General features: G+C 39.9%; 1 protein-coding gene across 10 annotated transcripts in view; it reads right to left on the reverse strand.

Annotated features, from left to right (window-relative positions):
• The window catches only part of LCLAT1 (lysocardiolipin acyltransferase 1), a 206,142-nt gene that overhangs the window by 157,067 nt on the left and 29,071 nt on the right, over positions 1-20,004 (reverse strand). For 8 of the 10 annotated variants that reach the window (XM_070069730.1, XM_008254571.4, XM_070069725.1 and 5 more), the window contains exon 2: positions 15,063-15,226. The exons of the other annotated variants lie outside the window; for them this stretch is intronic. The gene's annotated coding sequence lies outside the window, so the exon portion shown is untranslated. The remainder of the gene's footprint in view (positions 1-15,062; positions 15,227-20,004) is intronic. 10 annotated transcript variants of the gene reach the window in all.

The raw sequence follows: 20,004 nt of genomic DNA on the forward strand, positions 1-20,004 counted from the left end.
AGCTATACACTGACTGGCACTGGCTAGCACCGTCACACCATGCTGACAGGCAGATGTTGAAATCAATTATAAGCAAGTAGACAGGGTTGCCTTTCATCCAAGATCGGCCTCTTCTCTTCCTCTGTGTCGGGAAGGCCCCCATCACAAGGCCAGCAATGGCAGGGATTAAGCCAGGCTAGAACTCAACCCAGGTCTCCCACATGGTTGTCAGGGACCCAACTACTTGAGCCATCACCTGCTGCTTTCAGAGTGACTACCAGGAGGAGGTCAAATCATAAGCAGAGCTAAGGGGGCCACGCCCTGGCGTAGCTGGTAAAGCCACCACCTGCAGTGCCAGCATCCCATATAGGTGCCAGTTTGAGTCCCGGCTGCTCCACTTCCGATCCAGCTCTCAGCTGTGGCCTGGGAAAGCAGTGGAAGATGGCCCAAGTACTTGGACCCCTGTATCCGCATGAGAGATCTGAAAGAAGCTCCTGGCTCCTGACTTCGGATTGGTGCAGCTCTGCCCATTGTGGCCTGGGCAGTGAACCAGCAGATGGAAAAATCGATCTCTCTCTCTCTCTCTCCCTCCCCGCCCTTCTCTTTTGCCTCTCTATAACTCTGCCTTTCAAATAAATAAATGAATCTTAAAAAAAAAAAAAAAAAAAAAAAAGGCAGAGCTGAGACTTGAACCCAAGGGCCTCTATATGGGATAATGGCATCCCAAAGAGGTATCTTAACCAGAAGCATACAAATTTTATCCTATCAGCTACTGCATTCAATTGACTTCCCAGCCTCTCCTACCCAATAGACCAGTTTTGTCTCTATTTGCAATGTATTTCAACATTCCTTTCCTCCACATAAATTTGTGAATTATTTCATTGTCACATTTCCTTTGAGCCATTTATACCATTGGATGATACTCTGATTATGAGTTCAATAAACCCTTAACATTTTCTTTTGTTTTTTATGACTGTATAAATCATTATACTCTGTGTAATACATTAGACAATAACTTTATTACTATCGGTAAGACACACCTAGATATCGATACAAAAAGATACTCCAAAGAGGAAATGGAAATCAGACTAGAAAGGTCCATTTTCCAATGTGAATTAATAACCAAGTCTTTTGTTTCTGAAAAATAACTCCCTTGTGAGTTTCTCTGGTTTGTTAAGTCATAGCTCTGAGTGAAGTGCAGAGTTGACACCCAGACTATGGATAACCTTGAAGTTGGTGAACTCCAGCAACACTAACAATCTGCTGCCCACTCCCCCTCACTATACACACTGTGATTCCTTTTAAAACAGTTACAACAACTGAGGAAAAGGGTCTAGTCCACAGTATAATTCACCACAGAACACAGTCTCTCTCTCTCTCTCTCTCTCTCTCTCTCTCTCTCACACACACACACACACACACACGTAGGTAGAATCTGCTGTTTCTGAAAATGTCCAATACCTGTGAATATATCCCTACCCATCTACTCATCCACAAAAGGAGGTAAATCATATCACTGAAGAATAAATAAACCCAAAAGCCTTTGCTGAGTTTCATAAATTCTCAAGAAGACAATTATGGAGAATTATAACGGGGAGAGAGAGAGAAAAACGTGTTGATAATAGTCAACGAGGATGTTTTCAGATGAAACAAATTAGGATAAATGAGTGGCTTCCAAGCCCACCAGGATTTCCTCCAACTACCTGCACTTTATCTGAAAGACATACACACACACAAATGTTTTAATTTAAAAAAAAAATCACAGATTTCGGTTCCTCTTACTAATAAGCGACAGACAACCTGCCCTCCTTATTGAGAGCTGTCTCATACATATTTATATTCACAAGAACACTGAAAAACATCTGTAGCAAAATGGAATTATAAGATACTTATTTTGGTGCAAAAAACTTGAAATGTGTTTTTTTCACAGTACACATTTTCCATGAGGGTTTGGCGGACTCTCATATATGAGTATAACTGTCTCTGATATATATTACATCACATAAATGAAAATTCTTATCTTCCAATACCTTTCCAAGATGAAAGCTATCTTTCCAAGATGAAAATCTGTGCTCCTTTAACTGCTGAGGCCATGGATAAACTGTATCCAAATAGCAGATATATTAAGAACAAGAAATCATTTTATTGTTTTCTGAATTCCAAAGGGAATGGAGAGAAAGGTGTAATTAGTATTTATTTAATGCAAAGACAGTGCCAAGCAACACACTGGTCAACAGCCAATCTTTTCTCTTCCTCATCTCTGTGACATGAAAGTCTCAGTGAATGCATTAGCTGAACATGGCACAGAAGATTCCATTACAAGGTTGAAAGTGTAGGGGGACTGGAAAGACTTACTGAGGCAAAATCATCCTAATAGAATTCTTGAGTTTTTCCTCCTAAAAATATCCTGGAAAAAATGAAAATTTCTGAAATGAATATGAAAGGTTATCACTTCCTATGTCCCTGCAAAAAAAAAAATTCTGAAATCCAGCCTATGAGAAACATTTTTCATAAAACCTATCTGAATGTCATTAAAATACCCACCAAAAAAATAAAAGTAACAATATAGTTTACCAGATGCAAGAATATGCAGTCAGACTCTAGGAGTACTTCCATTTTATAAGAAAAGGAAAAAGTTTCCATTTTTTTCTAAGCAACCTCTGACGTAGCTAATAATAATAATAATAAGTGTAGGCCTGGGGGAAGGTTGGCAGGGGGTGTACTGGCAGAGGTATAAACATTTATCTCAAATCAAGACAGAAATAAACATATGAAAAATAAAATCTTAAAAGATTTAATCCATGGAAACTGTCCATTTTTACAAACCAGTGGTAAAAAGCGAAGTCCTGGGTAACATTTGGCCTAATGGTTAAGGCCTCCACCTGCATTCTGTATCAGGGTATTGCAGCTCCAGCCCCTGACTCTAGCTTCCTGCCAATGCAACTCCAGGAGGCAGCAGTGAGTGCTCAAGTAGCTGCACCCCTGCCACCCACACGGAACACCTGGATTGGGTTCCTGGCTCCCAGGTTCTACCCATCCCAGTCCTGACCATTATGTACATGTGGGGAGTAAACCAGTAGACACAGTGTCTCTATCTGGGTCTATGTCTCTGTCTATCTCTCTGCCTCGTAAATTAAACAATAAAAGCGATGCCTTCAAAAGCAGCTGTAACTCAACTCCAACAAGTTCAGAAGGTTAAAAGCAAAGAAAGCAGAACCTTCTATTCAACAAGGCCAGAAAGTGTTGTCTTCTTAAGCTCCTTTTTCATAAGTGCTTTCTGTATATTCTGGATCATGTAAGCCCTAAATATAAAAATTAAAATCATGTGAAAATGACTTTCTCAATTTGTAGATTACTTCCTATAAACTGGCAAAAATCTTACATTACCTTCTTTAAAGTTTAGCAATTTACTCCACATAGAAAAATGATAATGTTTTAAAAGAAAAAGAAGGGAATTTGTGAAAAACACAACACTAAGATCGCACTCAAGGACGAAGGACGGAAAGCTTTCCCCCTGAACTCAGAACACAGCAAGGACAACTGCTCTCGCCACCACTAGTCAACACCACACTGGAGGTTCTAGCCATGACCAGTTCATTCAAATCAGAAAGAAGAAATGCATCTATCTCAATTTGTATATGACATGATCCTATGAATAGGAAATTCCTAGGAAACCACAAAAACACTACTACCAGCACTAACAAATTCAGCAGACTGCAGAGTACAAGATCAACAACCACAAATCAACTGTGCTTCTAAACACCAACAAAAAACTAAAAAGGAAATTAAAAAAACAATTCTATTTACAGTAACATAAAAAAGAATAAATAGCTGGGAATAAATTCAACAAAGCTGGGTGGAAAACTCACACTGAAAGTATAAACCACCAACAAAAGAAATAAAGAAAACCTAAAAATATGGAAGTACATCAATGTTTACAGGTTGAAAACCATAATGCTGTTAAGATTGTAATACTACTCAAAGCAATCCACAGATTCAAAACAATCTCTATCAAAAATCCCAAAGGCCTTTTTTTTCTTAAGCAGAGAAACTCATACAGAATTGCAAGGAGGTCTATGTAGCCAAACCATATCGAAAAGGAACAAAGTTGGCAGATTCACATTTCTCAACTTCAAAATTTATAACACAGTTACAGTAGTAAAAACAGTATGCTACTGGCATGAGGAGAGACTTGCACACCAATTAAATAAAACTAAAAGTTCAAAAATACACCCAGGCATCTATGGCCAACTGATTTTCAACAAGGGTGCCAAGACCGTTCAATAGAGAAAGAGCAGTCTCTGTGACAAAGGGTGCTAGAACTGGACAGCCACACGCCAAAAAACGAAGTTGTCTTCAAAGTCACACCAGAAACAAAAATTCACTCAAAATGCATCAACTACCTAAACAAAACAGATAAATCCTTGTAAGAATCTTCATGACCTCAGATTTGGCAAGAGATTCTTACTTAGATATAACATCAGAAGGGGCAACAAAAGAAAAAAAATTAAATACATTGAACAACATCAAGACTGAAAACTTCTGCAGTTGGAAGACCACTATTAAGAAAGTGAAAAGAGAAACCAGAGACTGGGAGAAAAATTTTCAAAGTCAAGGGTCTGGTTTCCAGAATATATAAAGAACTCTTACAATGCAAAAACAAAAAGACAACTTTCAAAAATTGGCAAAGGACTTGAATAGACATTTCTCCAAAAAATAGAAATGGTTGATAAGCATGAGAAAGATGCTCAATGACATTACCATTAGAGAAAGGCAAATTAAAGCCACAATGAAATACCAATATGTACTGGTGAGGATGTGGAAAATTCCACTTCTAGGTAAATATCCAAAAGAATTGAGAACAGGTACTCCAAAAATTATCTGCATACCAATGTTCACAGCAGCACTATTCACATCAGCCAAAAAGTGGAAACAATGGAAATGTTCAACAATGAATGAATGGGTGAACTGTGATAGCTACCTACTACAGAATATTACTTAGCCATTCAAACGAATGAAGGACTGAAACATGCAACAAGGGATAAACCTTCGAAATATTGCACTAAGTAAAAAAAGACACCAAAGGTCCCATTCTCCTATTATTTGATTCATTGATATGATATAGAATAACTAAATTCATAAAAACTGAAAGCAGGTGGGTGGTTCCCAGGGGCTGGGGAGAAAAAAGGAGTAACTGCTTAAACGGTACAGTTTCCTATGGTGGTGATGAAAATGTCTGAGAACTAGAGATCGGTGGGAGTACTACAACCGTGAATTGTTCACTTTAAAATGGTCCATTTTGTGGTAAGTGAATTTTGCCTCAATCAAAAAAAATCCATAGACATATCTCAAATGAATGAAACTAATTACAAATTATCTATTAAATCACAGTGGAAATCTCAAGTAATTTTACAGAGTAATTTCTGTCTATAGCACAATAAAATTAAGAATTAGTAATAAACTCAAAACAAAGAACCCTAATGATCTGGAATTTTTACGCTTCCCTAAATAACTGTCGAGTTAATGAAAAATATTAAAGATTACAACAATTGTAGTTCTCACACATTTGTGTACATTCAGATTAGCTAGGAGATTTGTTAAAAATAGAAGTGCTCAACCTCCCACCCAGAAATTCTCATTTGGTAGGTCTTGAGTAGAGTCAGAGCAACTATATTTTTAATAAGGCCTCTATTAATCACAGTAATTATAGCTTATTATTAATAAGCCCTCTAGCTGAGCCTGACACATCAAAGTTTAGAATGCACATAACCAAATATTTAGAAAAAAAAATTAAAGCATCGAAGCATCATATATCAAAAGTATGGGATTCATATAAAGCTGTACTCAAATATACCGTCTAAAACAAATGCAGGCACAAGCATTTGGTGTGTGGCAGTGAAAACAATGGTTGGGGCACCGCAGCCCATAACAGAATAACTGAATTCAAGTCCTAGCTCCGGTTTCCATCCCAGGTTCCTGCTAGGTGCACCATGGAGAAAGCAGTGATGCCTCAAATGGGAGGAGTCTCTTCCACCCACATGGGAGACCCAGATTAAGTCCCCAGGGCCCTGCTACACCATGCATTTGGGAAGCAAACTAGCGCTTGGGAGGTCTCTCTCTGTATCTTTGCCTTTCAAATAAATATGTTAAAAAATAAAATATTTAACTTAAATAAAAATATAAACTAAGCAAGTTAACAATTATTAAAGAATATAGGAATATAGAAATATGACAGTAAAAATATGATTAGAAAACAGAAAAACAGCAAAGTTTGGTGATGATGAGAACTAAAAATTCTGAAAAAACAAAGAATTCTCAAATAGACAAAAGCAGAATTGTAAAAGAAAATTAATTATTTGTTTAGAAAGCATGAAAAGTAATGAAATTGTCAGCAAACTGAAAAAATACAACTTTCCCAGGCAACACAAAAGCCATCTACATATGGTTATTACATCAAAATCATCAAAATGTGGAAGAAATTTTGTTAATAAAAATTAGAAAAATTTAATTGCAGCATTGGTCACACTCTACTATCAGTTGAAAACGATCAGATTTTGTAAAGTAGGGGGTAGGTTTTAACAAAATGCTACGAACTTGAAACACTTCCTGTTGAAGAGAACATTTATCTTTCATGCAGCTTCACTAACAGAACTGAACAGGCATCATTCAGAGCAAATCTCTAAAGAATCTAAATGATTCTAAAGCATTCACTTTCCATATTTAAAAACAGTCAAAACATTTCCCAATCAATTTCACAAACACCACTGAAGTTCACTTGTCATGTTTCTTTTTTAAAGTAATTTGGCAGAGTGTTTAATCTGTTAAGAAGCAATAAATGACAGTCATTGGCAAAGAGCTGGCGAGATGCAACAGTTAGTAGTAGCAACGTAAGGGCAAATATGGTTAAATCAAACTTTTGTGTGTGAAAGGAAGACTACTACCCCCCTCCCCATATCCCTCTTCTTAGGGTGTGCGGCAGTTCTCACAGTCCTAGAGGCCAAAGGCCGGAAATCAGTATCAATGGGCTGAAGTCCAGGTGTCAGAAGGACCACGCCCCTCTAAAGGGCCCAGGCAGGGATCTGCTCTGGTGGCTGCAACTCCTTGTGGCTGCTGGAATTCCTGGGCCTGTGGCCCCATCAGGATAATCGCTGCCTCTTGGTCACCCCGCCCCCAACTCGTCTGCATATGTGTCATCTCCCACTGCCTCTCTTTCTAAGAGTACCTATGACTGTCCACGCAGATAATCCAGAGCAACTGTCCCAACACAAGATCCTCTGTCTTTTTTGGTAACTAAGATTTGCATTTGGATCCCTTTTGGTGGAGAGCACTTTGCAGCCTACCATACAGTGCCACCCTAAAAAGCAAGCAGGTCAAACCTAATTTGGTGAGCAATCAGATCATCTTAGTCTCCAGATTTTGCAACACAAGGTCACAGGCCTTCTGACCCTGGGTACTGTAAACACATATTACTAAAATTAACTCAGCAAACTATCACAAAGCACCTGGATTTGTCTCTCAAGCTTATAGGGAAAGCTTTGCTTACTGTGTGAAAAAAGAAAAATCTCAAATTTTCTAGTCTCTCCGGAACTATCCACATGCATTATTTGATATGCAAACACAATAAAAACTAAGTTTTCTTTCTCTTCTATATTGGTAGAGAGGTCTTTTTGTTGGCAGGATCTTCTTATTACCACAACATACTTTACAGGATTGGGCAATAATTAAGTGTTTTCAAAAATTTGAGACAAACTACTTTCCAAAGGCACCAACTTATTTTTATCCTCTAAATCTTTCCAGACACACAATCTCCAGGCCCACTAGCCCTTGAATCTACTCCAGAACCAAGAAGTTTTCATTCCATAAAATCAAAATAAATTCCAGATGAATTAAAGAATTACATGCTAAATATAAGAGCCTCAAAGAATTAGAAATAAAATATAACAACAGGAAAAACAGGCAAAGAACCAAAACAGCCACATATGAAAAGGCTCACTTAAAAGTAACACACAAAGAATTTAAATTAAGGCAATGTGACCATGTTTCCCACTACTACTTTTTTGTAACTGACTGTGATACTACCTAGCAAAGGTGAATGTATAGGATAACAGGTTCTGTTCAACATACTACAATTGAGAGCAAAAACAGACACAGTACTTTAAAAGACAATTTGGCACAGCTGGTCAATTTCTAATGGTGTACACATATTTACCCAATAATTTCATTCTGATATTTTATCCTACAAAAGTATTCACAAAAGAAAATATAAAAATGTTCACTAAAACACTGTGTGAAAGTAACAGTACAGGGGGCTGGCACCATGGCTCACTTGGCTAATCCTCCGCCAGTATCCCATATGGGCGCAGGGTTCTAGTCCTGGTTGCTCCTCTTCCAATCCAGCTCTCTGCTGTGGCCTGGGAGGATGACCCAAGTGCTTGGGCCCTGCACCTGCATGGGAGACTGGGAGAAAGCACCTGGCTCCTGGCTTCAGATCAGCGTGGCTCCAGCCGTAGCGGCCATTTTGGGGGGTGAACCGACGGAAGGAAGACTTTTCTTTTTTTTCTTTTTTTTTTTTTTAAACTTTTATTTAATGAATATAAATTTCCAAAGTACAGCTTATGGATTACAATGGCTTGCCCCCCATAACGTCCCTCCCACCCGCAACCCTCCCCTTTCCCACTCCCTTTCCCCTTCCATTCACATCAAGATTCATTTTCGATTCTCTTTATATACAGAAGATCAGTTTAGCATACATTAAGTAAAGATTTCAACAGTTTGCTCCTGCACAGAAACATAAAGTGAAAAATACTATTTGAGTACTAGTTATAGCATTAAATCTCAATGTACAGCCCACTAAGGACAAAGATCCTACATGAGGAGTAAGTACACAGTGACTCCTGTTGTTGACTTAACAAACTGACACTCTTGTTTATGCCATCAGTAATCACCCTAGGCTCTTGTCATGAGTTTCCAAGGCTATGGAAGCCCCCTGAGTTCACTGACTCTGATAATATTTAGACAAGGCCATGGTCAAAGTGGAAGTTCTCTCCTCCATTCAGAGAAAGGTACCTCCTTCTTTGATGACCCGTTCTTTCCACTGGGATCTCACTCGTGGAGATCTTTCATTTTTTTTTTTCCCCAGAGTGTCTTGGCTTTCCATGCCTGAAATACTCTCATGGGCTTTTCAGCTGGATCCGCATGCCTTAAGGGCTGATTCTGAGGCCAGAGTGCTGTTTAGGACATCTGCCATTCTATGGGTCTGCTGTGTATCTCACTTCCCATGTTGGATCATTCTCTCCCTTTTTGATTCTATCAGCTAGTATTTGCAGACACTATTCTTGTTTATGTGATCCCTTTGGTTCTTAGTCCTATCATTATGATCAATTGTGCACAGAAATTGATCACTGGGACTAGTGAGATGGCATTGGTACATGCCACCTTGATGGGATTGAATTGGAATCCCCTGGTATGTTTCTAACTCTACCGTTTGAGGTAAGTCAGCTTGAGCATGTCCCGAATTGCACATCTCTTCTAATGAAGAACTGGATTAAGGATTCCTCTGGGTTGCCTTTAGAAATCTCTCTTTTTTTTAAATAATAGGTAAAATCCAACAATTTTATGTAGTACAAGCAAGTGGTATTTATCCCACGTAAGCAAGGCTGTCAGCATTTTAAAAAATCAATAAATTGGACATACTACACAAACTGCAAAAATGTTAAATGGTTACATCAACTTTTGTAAAAGATATTTGGCATAAAAAAACTGAGCAAACAAGAAACAGAAGAGAAATTCCTCATCTAGATAAAGAATATCTACCAAAACCAACTTTAATAGTGAAATTGGACAGTTTTCCCTTAAGTTGGGGAAAGGGGGAAGTGTCTTTTTCTCACCACTACTTTTCAATATTATGGTGGAATTACTAGACAGTGCAGTAACACAAAGAAAGGATACAAAATGCATACATATTGGGAAGGAAGACATAAAACTGCTAGCAAATGTCATTATTGCATGTATAGAAAATTCAAAAGTACATCATAAGTACCCCTGGAACAATGTTAGTGTAGCAAAGTGGCGAATTACATGTACAATTTAATTGTTGTTCCATGTATGGGTAAGAGCTAGGATTTGAAATTTAAAAACAAAATTAAGCATCATTTAAAATTGCATCAGGTTAAAAAGCAAATCCCAATCGGTGTCTTTTAACTGGACAGTTCAGGCCTTTAACGTTCAATGTGACTAATGAAAAGTGGAAACTTTGCCCTGCCATTTGCCAAAGATAAGTTCTAATATATGCTTTGAATTCCCTGTGATCTTTTGCTGTGAGGTTTCCTTCCTTTATCTTCTTTCATACTGATGACCGTGTTTCTGTGTTTCTGTGTGTAACACATCTTTAAGCATCTGTTGCAGGGCTGGACGAGTGGCGACAAATTCTTTCAATTTCTGTTTGTTATGAAACGTCTTTATTTCACCTTCATTCACAAATGATAGCTTTGCAGGATATAATATTCTGGGCTGGCAGTTTTTCTCTCTTAGTACCTGGGCTATATCTCGCCATTCCCTCCTAGCTTGTAGAGTTTCTGATGAGAAGTCAGCAGTGAGTCTGATTGGCGATCCTCTGAGAGTAATCTGACGTTTCTCTCTTGCACATTTTAGGATCTTTTCTTTATGTTTCACTGTGGAGAGTTTAATTACAACGTGTTGTGGTGAGGATCTCTTTTGGTCGTGTTTATTAGGGGTTCTGTGAGCTTCCTGTACTAGGATTTCTCTGTCCTTCTCCAAACCTGGGAAATTTTCTGCTAATATCTCACTAAAAAGGCCTTCTAATCCTTTCTCCCTCTCCATGCCTTCAGGAACTCCTAGAACCCGAATGTTGGTTTTTTTAATAGTATCCTGAAGATTCCTGACAATATGTTTTAGATTTCTAATTTCCTCTTCTTTTCTTTGATCTGACTGTATCCTTTCCTGTTCTCTCTCTTCTAAGTCCGATATTCTCTCTTCTGCTTCACCCATTCTGTTTGTAAGGCTCTCTAATGTGTTTTTCATTTGATCTATTGAATTCTTCACTTCAGTCACTATCACAGTTTCCTGTTGTACTAATTGTTTCGTTTCATTTTGATTCCTCCTTAATATTTCATTTTCACGAGAGAGATTTTCTATCTTGTCCATTAAGGCTTTATGTAGTTCAAGAATTTGTTTTTGAGAACTTCTTAATGTTCTTATCAATTTTTTGAGATCTGCTTCTTGCATTTCTTCTATGTCATCATCTTCATAATCTTGAATTGGGGTGTCTTTTTCATTTGAGGGCGTCATGGTGACTTCCTTGTTTTTATTACCTCGGTTTTTGCATTTGTTATTTGGCATATTGGAGATATTTGGTTTCTTCACTGTGGTGCTTTTTCTTGTTATACTATGACTCTAGATTAAGTGGACTATCTGTTTTTGATGGAGCCTTAGGGCTTGAGATGGGTGTGGCCTGAGAGCTCTGTTTGGTGTCCCAAAGGTGACACTCCCAGGTTAGGAGTGGTAAATCTCTCTTTCTCTCTCTCTCTTTTTTTGATTCAAAAGGGAAGTAATTCCGCACAGCTGAACGAAGTTGGAGGTAGTTAGCAGGCAAATGATATACCCACAGGAGCCAGAGATCGGAAGCTCTTTCCCAAGGACCACACAGGGAATCTGTTTGGCCCTCAGAGTGGGTTCAAATTCTCCTTCAGTCTCCCACTGGGTTGCCAAAGTTACGGAATTGTAGCGTCTCTGGAGAGTACTCAGGTGAATTCCGTGAGTTCTCTCCCCCACCGTCTCTTTTTTCACAGTCTCAGTTCAGTAGCACCACAAATTTACTAGGTCCTAATCTCCTGTTAATTCGCCCCGCCCAGAGTCAGGGTTTTCTGCTAGGCTCAGGGCCGGTGCAGACCTGAGGTCGCTCTGCTTATGACGTATGTCCAAGATGGCGCCTGCTCTTTGTCTTGCTCGCCCTTGAGAGGTGAGCAGAGAGAGAGAAACCCGTGTCCGTACCAGTCACCTTTTTTTTTTTTCTCTCTCTCTCTCTCTTCCAGTTAGCCTGGTGAACTTTTCCCCCCCGGGGGTCGTTCCCTCTAGTCTCCTCTCTCTGCTTGCCTGCCGGTGTCTCGGGCTATTGAGGTTCGGCTCACCTTGCGTTCCAGCGCTGGTGTGTTGAGTCTGCCGCTGGTGTCCCGAACTGTGGGCTCCCACGCTCTCCACACAGGTCCGCTGTGAATCACGCGTTCTGGAAGAGTTTCTTCTGCTGTTTCCTCCCCTACTCTTCCTTGAACCTGCAGTATCTCCACTTTTATTAAACTATCTCTCCCCGGACTATCAGTGTGCTCCCTTCCTATTCCGCCATCTTGCCTCTCCCCCCCGGAAGGAAGACTTTTCTCTCTCTCTCTCTCACTAACTCTGTCAAATAAATAAATTAAAAAAAAAAAAAAAAAGAAAGTAATAGTACAAATGTCCATCAATATAGAAATATCTGAATTATGGTATGGTCACATGATGGAATCTTATGCAGTCAGTGAAAAAATGAGGTAACCAGTACAAGCTATCATTTTAGAAAGCTAGCTTTCTGAAAATAGGGATAGTCTGACTTCCTCCTTTCCAATTTGTAACCCTTTGATGTCTTTTTCTTGCCTAATGGCTCTGGCTAAAACTTCCAGGAGTATACTGAATAGCAATGGTTAGAGTGGGAATCCTTGTATAGTTACAGATCTTAGATGGAAAGCTTCCAACTTCTCCCCATTCAATAAGATGCTGGCTGTGGGTTTGTCATAAATTGCCTTGATTGTGTTGAGGTATGTTTCTTTTATACCCAATTTGCTTAAGGTTTTCATCATGAAAGAATGTTTATCAAATGTTTTCTCTGCATCTACTGAGATAGGTTAGCTCTTGCTATAAGCCCCCTAGGTGGACTCTGTAATCTCTGGTTTAATGTCACTAATTTATAGCTAGAGTTTTTAAAAAGGTCTAGAATTCCATATGAATAGAATTTTGGCCTTAATTCAGATAAAGGTATGACATATTATCAGCTGCTGTTTGTTAATGTGATGTAATACACTGAGTGATCTGCAAATGTTGAACCATCCCTGCATACTGGGGATAAATCCCACTTGGTCCAGGTGAACGATCTCTCTGATGTGTTGCTGGATTCGATTAGCTAATATTTGGTTGAGGATTTTTGCATCTGTGTTCATCAGGGATATTGGTCTACAGTTCCCTTTCTCTGTTGTATCTTTTTCTGGTTTAGGTAGTGTAGGGTTAACCTTATGATAAGTAAGCTGAAAGCAGATCTTTGTAAAAATTAAGAGTGGGAATGGGAGAGGGAAGAAGAAGAAGGATTGGAGCATGGGCAGAAGGGAGAAGGTAGGCAGTATCACTATGTTCCTAAACCTGTATATATGGAATACATGAAACTTGTATAACTGAAATACAATTTAAAACAACAACAACAACAACAACAAATTGAGCGCTCAGCCCTCTGCCTCTCTGCTGAGCCGCCTGCCTGGTCTGGCCAGGTGTATTCTCTCTACTCTATCATGTAACCTCGCCCCACCCCCACCCCCAGTCCGAGTGACTGCACTCTCTAAGGTCCTGTCTAGAAAGGTGCCCATCCGTCCTTACGGATGTCCCTTCCCTAGTAAACCTTGCTATTTTACCTCCTAAAAAAAAATTGAAGCTAATGGCAATACTGAGGGATTTCAGATGAACAGTGCACGCAAGGAGATCATGTGCCCACAGATGGAAAACAACATGGCGAGAAGTAATTATCCATATAATCCAATCACTTCCTCATAAAGTCCTCACCACTCCAACAGGGGATACTAAAGTATCATTTTGTGTACTACGAGACTCAAAGAAAAGAAAGTTACTGCACACAGCAGAAGGGCTAAGGGCTGAACTGTACAAAACTGTCCATTTAGTATTCTGGATTCCAAACAAAACGTTACCTAATTTGTAACAGGGAAATGCTGGATCTTGTTCCTTGACTGAAATGTACCATTTTATTTTCTAACAATGGAAAAATTATACAGGGTACTTCAAAAAATTCATGAAAAATATAATTAAAAAATAAAGTGCTTGGATGCAAAAGAAATTCTAAAATCCATGCAGCTTTTTCATTATTTTTTTAGAGATTTATTTATTTATTTGAAAGTCAAGTTCTACAAAGAGAGAGGAAAGGCAGAGAGAGAGGTCTTCCATCTGATGGTTCACTCCCCAATTGGCCACAATAGCTGGAACTGCGCCGAACCGAAGCCAGGAGTCTCTTCCCGGTCTCCCATGCAGGTGCATGAGCCCAAGGACTTGGGCCATCTTCTACTGCTTTCCCAGGCCATAGCAGAGAGCTGGATCAAAGTGGAGCAGCCAGCACCCATATGGGATGCCAGCACCTCAGGCCAGTGCTTTAACCCACTTTGCCACCGTGCCAGCCCCAGGTTTTTCATTATACACATTTCCCATGAGTTTTTCGAAGACTTTTTTTTTTTTTTTTTTTTGGACAGGCAGAGTTAGACAGTGAGAGAGAGAGACAGAGAGAAAGGTCTTCCTTTTTCCGTTGGTTCATCCCCCAAATGGCCGCTATGGCTGGCGCGCTGCACCGATCCGAAGCCAGGAGCCAGGTGCTTCCTCCTGGTCTCCCATGCGGGTGTAGGGCCCAAGCACTTGGACCATCCTCCACTGCCCTCCCGGGCCACAGCAGAGAGCTGGACTGGAAGAGGAGTAACCGGGACAGAACCGGTGCCCCAACTGGGACTAGAACCTGGAATACCAGCACCACAAGTGGAGGATTAGCCTAGTGAGCCGCAGCGCCCACCGAAGACTCTTCTACTGCATGAATTTCAAAATATTTTGCATCAAATAAACTTATCTTTTAATGCCATTTTCCATGAAGTTTCTGAAGTACCCTCAATACTTCTAACAGAAATACATGCTTATTTTTTAACTAAAGGTTATGGAGCAAGCACAGAACAGGTCAGAACACAATATAAATAGGAGCAACTAGGATCAATTCAAAAAGCTTCATGTCCAGATACACAAAGCTAAAAACCTCAAGCCTGGAAACTATTACACAGACTTACCCAAAGCGTTTACAATCCTGCTTTCAGAAATTACGTTCAGTAGCTAGAAACTGCCGCGTTAATTGCCCATGGGTTCAGAAGTATCACAGCTAATTTTTCCCTGGAAAACACATCTCATCCTTTGTTGCCAGCTTCCCAGAAGAGTCCCAACTCCGTCCTTCAGCCTGTGAGTAGGAGAAACAGGAGAAAAACAAGAGAAAGCAGACTTTGGGGATAACGTACAGGGCTCAGCGGATAGTTCACTGTGCACACAGGTTACAATGAACCCACATTCAAGTTCTGACTGGTTTCATATACAAGCAACCACGGCCAGGGAACTGTGCTGGTCATTGTGTTTAGGATGGGAATGCCAGAATGCGGTCACAGCCCACGGGGAGTCCCACCCCTACAGTCTACAGGGAGAGGGGGAAGTGAAATCTAACACAGGCTAGGTTGCTGGAGCTGCTTCTTCCTCACAGTAATATCCATAGCCAGAATATGAACAGCAAGAGCAAAATCTGAGCCTAGATCCCAACCTCAGCAGGAATGGGAAAGGGACATGTGGGATATTCAAAGTTCAAAGATGGCTAGAGGAACCCAAAGACCCTAAAGAAAGCAAGCAGACCTGATCACACCCTCCCTGCTTCCTACATCCTGACTTTAATGCCAAATTACAGGGATTGTTTTGTTTTCCATAAAACTCTAAGATATATTTGCAATGGGCAGGCTGTTATTTTTGTTTAGAGTAATTTCCTCTCATCAAAATGGATGCTAGTTATAAATACAGGTATCTACATATAAACTCCCTATGGCTCACAGGGCATGGAGGCTTGTATTCATTATTCTAATGTAACAATAGCCAAGAATGTCCTGGGCTTGAACCCAAGTCCCCCCTCCAATTACACAGGGCACAGTAGACCAAGGTCTTCCCTTGGAGTACTGCTAAATTCTGGGGAACTTAAATTCTGGCCTCTTCTAACTAAACCAATTCACCAAAACAGGACTCCCACCCATCAGCACCATTTTCCCCTACCCCTACAAAAAAGCCCATAAGTAAAACACCTGTACACAGTGGGGATCTCAATTTACATAACAGACATCCTTCCAGTTCCTCCCTCTTCTCACTTTGCTCACCCAAAAACTGCCCTTGAAACTGAAAAGGGTTATTTCTCAATTAAGCAAAATCCAGCGCTTTCTGGTTCCTGTTCCCTGAAGAACATGTCCAAATCTGCCAGGTGCTTAGCAGCTAGAACCCTTCCATCTACCCAAATCCACTCTCCAAATTGGTTCACCGCAATTGATGATAATTCTCTTACCCCTGTTAAGCTACACTACCAGCCCTAATGCTTCTCCCTAGTACAAAGCCAGGCAGGCAAGAGTTGGGCAATCAGTGTTCACTGAACTGAATTACCAGGCTGCTGTTCTAACAATGGCTTACCAGGTCAAACTCTCCATTTCCTTTCTCAGAGCAGCAAGGTCACTGCATATTAAAAATATCCTTCCCTCCGAGAGTAATGATTGTCAGCTACTTCATTTCATTCTTTCCAATTATTGCCAGTTAAACATGACTTAACAACTAAGTGAAAAATCACCTCATTTTATTTATTAATTACATTTTACAGATTAAGAGATTAAGCCTCAGGATGGAAAAATCATTGCTTATAGCATTCTAATAATAATAACAACAATAACAAAACAGATTTCTTAGAATGCATGAGGTGCTGTGATTAGTATGTTACTTGAAATATACTTGGAAAGAAAATAGCACTGCATTCTTTATTCACAGTGTGTAAATAGGCTCATGTTTAAAAACAAAATTCCTTGGCCCAATCACAGTGATAGTAAATAGTACCACTGGCATCCAAGCCCAGTGAGGCCTCCTCGGAATTCGAGCTGCTAAAGGATAACTACAACAAACAAACAAAAGAATAACTTAGTGTCTCTCATGCAAATATAAAATGAATATGATTAGGATGTTAATTAATTCATTAATTAAGCAACTAATAAAATGTTCCAGAGCAGACACGTATTTAGGAACTGAGGAGTAATGAAAAGAAATCCATTGCTCTTCATTCCAACAGAATCCTAAAAGCAATGGAAGCTGCAGACCCCCAGAATCAGATACCCATGAAAAGTGCTCCAGACAACACTCAGTTTTCCACTGAAGACCCCCCAAATCCATTCAGTACATTTCAGGCTTTCACAAGTTTTTCTTACATACATTCCACCCATTATGCACAGTGCCTTTTTTCCTTCTGTTGGCTAAGGATCAATACCTCTAGGATCTCTGACAACTACAAGAAAAAAACTGAACTATCCTTCCCCATGAAACTAATTTTTCACTAAGACAAGTTTTCTCTACCACAAACTAAACCTGAATTTGGTTTTATTATGCATTTATACCTAAATGCAGAAATAAATTACTTCACTGGATTGTCAGACCTTTAAGAGATTTAAAGCTAAAGAAGGTGTGGTTCTATTGCACAGTTTGAGTCCTCTCTGGAGAAACAAAGGTACAGTGACAGAATGGGAGAAAATATTTGCAAATTATGCAACTGATAAAGGATTAATAGCCAGAATCTACAAAAGATCAAGAAACTCCACAACAACAAAACAAAAAAACCATTTAAGAGATGGTCCAAGGACCTAAATAGACATTTTTCAAAAAAGGAAATCCAAACAGTGAACAGACACATGAAAAAATGTTCAGGACCACTAGCCATTAGGGAAATGCAAATCATTACCACAATGAGGTTTCACCTCACCCCGGTTAGAATGGCTTACATACAGAAATCAACTAACAACAGATGCTGGTGAGGATGTGGGGGAAAAGGCACACTAATCGACTTTTGCTGGGAATGCAAACTGGTAAAGCCACAATGGAAGACAGTATGGCGATTCCTCAGAAACCTGAATATAGCCCTACCACACGACCCATCCATCCACTCCTCAGAATTTACCCAAGGGAAATTAAATTGGCAAATAAAAGAGCTATCTGCAGCTTCATTGCAGCTCATTTCAAAATAGCTAAGATAGGGAATCAACCTAAATGCCCATCAACAGAAGACTGCATAAACAAATTATGGAATATGCACTCTATAGAATATTACACAGTGGTTAAGAAAAAAAAATGAAATCTGGTCATTTGCAACAAAATGGAGGAAGTTGGAAAACATCATGCTGAGTGAAATAAGCCAGTCCCAAAGGGACAAATATCAAATGTTCTCCCTGATCTATGACAACTAAATGAATGCCTAAAAGGAAACCTGTAGAAGTGAAACTGACACTATGAGAAACAATGACTTGATCAGCCCTTGTCCTGACTGTCAAGGAATAGCATACTATTTTATTCTTTTTAGTATTTTCTTTTTCTATTTAATAACATTGGCTGAACTCTTCAATTAACACACAATTATTCTTGGGTGTTTAAATTCAACTGAAAATTGATGCTTGTTAAAAATAAGAGTGGGAATAAGAGAGGAAGGAAATGTACAGTTCAGCCCACGCTCACTCGGACTTACCTCTAAGGGTAAAGCTAGAAACGTGCCATGGGACTCCAAATCCTGTTAAGTTGGCAGGTACCAATGCCATCTTACTAGTTAAAGTAATCAGTCTAAGTTCATAATTGATCATAAAGATAGGACTAAGTGTCAAAGGGATCACATAAATAAGACCAGTATCTGCTAATAATAATTGACAGAATTAGAAAGGAGAGAACAATCCAACATGGCAAGCAGGATACACAGCAGACTCATAGAATCTCAAATGCCCTAAACAGCACTCTGACCTCAGAATCAGCCCTTAAGGCATTTGGATCTGGCTAAAAAGCCCATGAGAGTTTCTCAGGCATGGAAAACCAAGACACTGTGGCAAAAAAATGACCGAAATGAAAGACAAGTGAGATCCCAGCTTAAAGAACGGGCCGTCAAAGAAGGAGGTACCTTTCTCTAAAGGGAGGAGAGAACTTCACTTTGATTATGGCCTTGTCTAAATAATGTCAGAGTTGGGGAACTCAAGAGGCTTCCATAGCCTTGGCAGCTCATGACAAGAGCCCCGGGTGATTCCTGACACCATAAACAAGAGTGTCAATTGTTAAATCTACAACAGGAGTCACTGTGCACTTACTCCCCATGTAGGATCTCTGTTCTTAATGTGTTGTACTATGAGAATTAAAACTAGTCTTCAAACAGTACGTTATACTTTGTGTGTCTGTGTGGGTGCAAACTGTTGAGATCGTTACTTACTGTAGAGTTGATCTTCTGCATATAATTAAAAATGAATCTTAATGAAAAATGGGATGGGAGAGGGAGTAGGAGATGGGATGGTTTGTGGATAGGAGGGTGGTTATTGGAGGGAGGAAGAACTGCTATAATCCATAAGTTGTAATTTTTTTTTTTGGACAGAGTAGACAATGAGAGAGAGAGACAGAGAGAAAGGGCTTCCTTTTCCGTTGGTTCACCCCCGCCCCCATCCGCCCAATGGCCACTGCGGCCAGCGCACTGTGCTGATCCGAAGCCAGGAGCCAGGTACCTTTCCTGGTCTCCCATGCATGCGCAGGGCCCAAGGACTTGGCCTATCCTCCACTGCACTCCTGGGCCACAACAGAGAGCTGGACTGGAAGAGGGGCAACCAGGACAGAATCCAGCGCCCCAACCAGGACTAGAACCAGGTATGCCGGCACTGCAGGCGGAGGACTAGCCTATTGAGCTGCGGCGCCAGCCATAAGTTGTACTTTTGAAATTTATGTTTATTAAATAAAAGCTTTCTATTAAAAAAAAAAAAAAGAAGAGGAAAGAAACAAAGGTACAGTTAAACTGTCACTTCCAAGTCACCAACCCAAAATCCAACTTTTTCAGTGCCTTACTGGCCAACTTACACCCTATGTCTTCTTCCACAGAAAAGTAACCTCAGTCCAACTTCTGTTTCTAGCAAGATTAAGCAGATAATATGGCTAAGGCCAACT

Source organism: Oryctolagus cuniculus, chromosome 2 (genome assembly GCF_964237555.1).
Source record: "Oryctolagus cuniculus chromosome 2, mOryCun1.1, whole genome shotgun sequence".
NCBI lineage: Eukaryota > Metazoa > Chordata > Mammalia > Lagomorpha > Leporidae > Oryctolagus > Oryctolagus cuniculus.